Source organism: Typopeltis vanoorti, chromosome 13 (genome assembly GCF_054136105.1).
Source record: "Typopeltis vanoorti isolate ZY-2024b chromosome 13, IOZ_Tvanoo_1.0, whole genome shotgun sequence".
Classification (NCBI taxonomy): domain Eukaryota; kingdom Metazoa; phylum Arthropoda; class Arachnida; order Uropygi; family Thelyphonidae; genus Typopeltis; species Typopeltis vanoorti.
This window is the reverse complement of record NC_143561.1, coordinates 41,390,627-41,396,323: the sequence shown is the minus strand read 5'-3', so window position 1 is coordinate 41,396,323 and position 5,697 is coordinate 41,390,627.

Below are 5,697 nucleotides of genomic sequence, written 5' to 3'. Positions count from 1 at the left end.
AATCAGCATCAGCTTCGACTTTCTTAGCTAATGTTGTAGCATCGACAAGAAAATTTTGAAATGCTTTATCATTTCTGAGATTCTTAAGACTTTTGAGAACATTACCCAATGTTGTTATGGCGCTAGACAATTTCATCTTTATGCTTTGCAACAGTTTACTTGCAACATTAATTTCATTTAAAACATAGTGCCATATAACCAGACAACATGAAAATTTAAAGTCTCTAAGTTTCAGAGCAAGGGTTTCGTGTCTCGCCATTTTGTCTACTGACTCTTCATCAGCAATTTCTATCAGTGCATAATAAAACTCCTCAATATAGTATCTTAAAGGACAGATAGCGTCGATTCTAGATTCCTAGCCAGTTGTACTTAATGGCTTGGGCGTTATGGTTGTAATATGTGTCTTAAGAATTCCCCAACGCAGCGTTGACACTAAGAAAAACACATACAATTTCTGAACCGTTTCAAAAAATGAAATCCGTTCTCTAGATGACATTGCGGTATCATTGACCACCAAGTTGAGAGAATGAGAACAGCAAGGGATATAAAAAGCAATTGGGTTCAAGTCCCTAATGCGTTGTTGAACTCCTGAATGCTTTCCTTTCATGTTCGATCCATTGTGATAACCCTGGCCACGCATATTTGCGATTGGAATATTCATGTCTGATAATTTTCTTACTATACATTCGGTTAACGCTGAGCCTGCAGTGGCCTCTACAGGAAAGAAACCAAGAAAATGTTCATGAACGTTGATATCAGTTGGATCCGTATTACCATATCTTACAATTAATGTTAATTGTTCAATGTGGCTTGCATCGGGAGTACAGTCTGCAACTATGCTGTAATATTTAGCTTTCTCAACTGTAGAAATTATTATTTTTTTTTATGGTTCCAGAGAGGAGAACAATCGATTCATTTTGAATATTTTTCCCAAGATAAGGTTGGGCTGAACCACAAGCTACTCTCATTAAATGTTCAGACATAGCACTGTCAAATCTGGCAATCACTTAAACAAGCTGTAAAAAATTTCCATTTATTAGGGTCATATAAATTATCAGATGTTCCACGAAATGGCAAGGATTGTTGACCCAAGAACTGGAGAACAGTAATTAGGTGTTCTATTATGCTCCTCCAGTGCCAAATTTCTGAATTTAATAACTTTTGCTGCATTGAATCAATTGCCTGTTCTAACTTAAGCGTGGACGATAACTCAATCCACTTTTTATGAGACTCCAAATGGTTTTTGGATTTCTCGTGTTCATTAAGATACACATACAAATGACCCCAATCATTATACCCATCAGTAGTGAATGACATTATATTACAGGAAAACAACTTACAGCAGAAACAAAATACAGAATCTTTTTCTTTTGAATACACTAACCATGATCGATTAATATGTTCTCCATTGCTTAGTTCCCTGGTGTAAAAATTTAATGAAAATTTCCTATCATTAGAGCTGCGCAGAAAAATGAAATCACTGTTTGGTTTCTCTGACAGACCCTTTTTTTCTATTTCCAGTCTTTCGGCTTAAAGAAGGATTCCATCTAGCTGGATCAGTGTATTTATCAAGTTCATCACTTAAATCTCTAGATTCGGAAATTGCCATATTAGTCTCATTTTCGAGATTCCTTGCAATGTCTATGTTACTGGGATCCGAGTTAGAAGTACTTGACATGAGCTCAGAATCATTGGTTTCGGTTCATGTACTTATTTCCTCCTTCCCTTCATCAGCTGATTCAGTTTTCTGATATTTAAGTAAAGTCTCGCTATGTTTTTGAATATCACGTTCTTTTTCCAGTTTCCGTTTGCGATATTCTGCACCTGATAGTTTTTTCTTTTATCGGGCATTGTAATTAATATTACTATTACTATTATTACGGGCAACTCCAGGGAGTCATTAGACTCATCGAGGGAGGCCCCAAATCATATTCATCACAACTATTCGACATTCATAAACTCATTCACTGTCACAGCATCCACCACAGACTCAGGGAGCGCATTCCACTCATTCACTACTCTAAAAGTAAAGAACCCAGCTCTAACACCTTTACTAACCACACTTTTGCCCAGTTTCCATGGATGTCCCCTAGTCCTCCCACAACCAGCCCTGTTCTCAAAAATATCTTCTGAATTAATTTTATAGAAACCCTTCAGTAATTTGAATGTCTCAATCATATCTCCCCTCCTCCGCCTATCAACCAATTTTTGCAACCCACAAACCCTCAACCTGTTCTCATAAGGTTCATTCCACAGACCTGCTATCATCTTGATCACTCGCCTCTGGATCCTCTCCACCTCCTCCCCATCAAGAAGAAACCTAGGTGACCAAATCTGAGCACAGTAGTCAAGATGGGGTCTTATCAAGGCTCGAAACGGAGGAACAATAACCTGCTTGTTTCTGCCTGTCAACATATTCTTCAGCAAACAAGTGATTTGATGAGCTGATTTGGCCACTTTTGCAATGTATCCCCTAAATTTCAATTCCTTATCCACCAACACTCCTAAATCTCGTGCCTCATCGATTTCCTGGAGCACGGTTCCACCAGTGCTGTAAACTGCCGCCAATCTTTTCACCCCAAAATTCATAACCTTACATTTTGCCACATTAAATTGACATCCATTCTCCTTAGCCCAGACCTCCAATCTATCCAAATCATCCTGCAAAATTTTGACGTCATCTGCATTCACTATTGCCCTACCCAACTTCGCATCATCCGCAAACAAATGAACCGTTCCTCTCAGATCCTTTCCTATATCATTTATGAACAAATTAAACAGCAGTGGTCCAAGAACAGATCCTTGTGGCACACCACTAGTCACAGGCCGTCTTGTGGACTCTACTCCTGAGTAAACCACTCTCTGATATCTCTCCGTCAACCACGCTCCTATCCATCTCACCAACCCTATGTCCATCCCCATATGCTGCAATTTACTGATTAGAATTCCATGTGGTATCCTGTCAAAGGCCTTAGCAAGGTCCAGTAGAATCACTGTAAACCCATTACCCTTATCCAGTTCAGCCGTCATTGTGTTATAATACGTGAGCAAGTCACTGAGGCGTGACCTACCCTTCACAAAACCATGCTGTCCCCGATACAGTATCCCATTTTCTTCTATCCAATCTTGTATTTTCCTCTTGACTATTTTCTCTAAGACCTTGATAATGATTCCTGTTATGCTGATTGGCCGGTAATTTTCAACAGCAGCCTTGGAACCACCTTTGTGCAGCGGAACTATTTTCCCCTCTTTCCACCCCCTTCGGACTGACCCAGTCCCGAGGCTCAAATTAAACAAAATGGTCAAGGGCACTGACAATTCTTTAGCCACTTCACGTACGACACGAGCTGGTATACCATCCAATCCCACAGATGTATTGACATTGAGGATCTGTAATTGACTAGTTACCTCTACCTCATTCATCACAATTCCAGTATAAGCTGTTGGTTCTTCCATTCCTGCAAAGTCACCACCTGGATGATATATTCTTGCAAAGCGCTCGCTCAGTAATTCCACAATATCGACTGATTCGGTTACCTCCCTACCCTCAGCATTTTTTAAGATCATTCTACCATGAGCATTTTTCCTTTTACTCGCAACATATTGAAAAAACTGTTTGGGATTCTCTTTAGCCTGCTTGGCCAATTTCCTTTTGTAATCTGCTTTTGCTTTTCTTACCACCCTTGTTACCATCCTGGCCTGGGCTTTATACTGTTCATGCGCCTGATGGTCACCCTTCTCCTTAAATTCCCTCCACAATTGTTTCTTTTTTTGCAGCTCAAGCTTAATAGTGTTATTCATCCATTTAACCGTTTTGAACCCTACAATAAAATATTATTATTAGTATGGTATTATTTGTAATTAAAGGAGGTTGAAACACTGTACTAACTACTAATTTACATAAAACTCAAAAAAAATCTTATCACCGTAACAGTCACTAACACTGAGCAAAATCAACTTTCCTTAATACACGCTCAAAAACAAGTGAAACGTTCTGGAGATTACAGTATCGACGGCCGTTAGTCTAAGAGAAGGACTCTAGTGAAAATTTCAATTACTTCGTATATGACTCGTTTTCTAGTACACGTGTCTTGCCTTAGGCAGTAATTCATATAATCGGATTAAGTTGCAAGTTCCCGTGTTTAGCTCACAATGTATGCATACCCAATACTAAGAATTAGCATGATTAATACAACTATCAACTACAAGTTTTTACAAATATATTACAATACATTATACAAAATAGTGACACACAACAGTAGGTAATATTTTAACGTTTATTCTGATGAACAAAATTGGCCTTGAAATGGCAGATTATGTTAAACTCTGAATGAGATACTATTATATTATAATTCTTCTCATTCAGAATTTAACACCAGCTAACCGTGGGAAATTCAATTCATAGTAAGTTAACAAGCACAAGATGGAAATATAATATCGCATAATGAACTTTTAAATGCAGTTTTATTGCAGACTCCATTGTTGCATATGCAAGGAATAGAGAGGAGAGGCGAGAGGGAAAGAGAGTAAGTGAAGAATGACTCACGTAACTTCGATTACCGAAGAGCATTACGCGAGTATCATTGGTCGACGCATTGTCGGAAATAGAAACAGCATCATGGGCATAATAAGTCACTGGTCAACTTATTATAAAAACTGCGACCTTACACAATATTATTATTATTATTATTATTATTATTTATTAAAATATTCATTTTGACCTCCCCCCCAAAAAAAAAATTGTTGCTCTGTGCAAATGCACGCGTTACACCATCGGTAGAGCCGGCCCTGCTTGTTATACAAAATGATAACATCCGGAATACCATTGGAAGTGATCATACGGAGGTATGATCTGATCAGATCATACCTCCGTGATAGGCGCATGCAAGTTAAGTTAAATGGCACACTCTCAACTCAAAAACGCATCATAACTGGCACCCCACAAGGATCCATACTGGCGCCGACTCTCTTCTCCATATATATATATGTGTGATATCCCGCACAACCCTTTGTCATCTATCAAAGCCGTATATGCAGATGACACAGCGATATTAACCAGATCTTTAAAACAGCACCTAGCAATAAAAAATAAAAAAACTGTAGGAAAATCTACTGCTAATCGAACAATACTTCGCCAAATGGCGATTTCAAGTAAATCTCCAGAAGAGCTTAGTCGTGCTATTCCCCAGAAGAACAGTACTTCCTACGGGAGACGTCCTCTTGTTCAACACAAAAATCCCATGGCAAACCGAGATCAAATATCTTGGAGTATTGCTGGACAGAAAGTTGACCTTCAGCGCCCATATTAAAACTCTATGTCTAAAGACGTCAAAAATCATTGCACAGCTCTATCCACTAATCAACAGGTACAGCAAATTGAGCACCAGAATCAAGCTACTCATATACAAAATGACGATTCGTCCTATACCCACATGTGCTTCTCTGGCTTGCAGCCATGCTGCTGATACTAATATCCTAAAATGATAACGTGTGCAAAATAAATATTTCAGAATGATCCTCAAAGCACCATGATTCGTACGCACTGTGCAACTTCACCGGGAAATAAATATCCCCTATATTTGAGCCTTCATGTAGACTATAGCAACTAAGTTTTTCTCAAAAGCATCTGTGCATCCTAATAACCTAATTCAACTAGCGCTAAATTACGATGCAACAGACTACTCCAAGCATAAATGT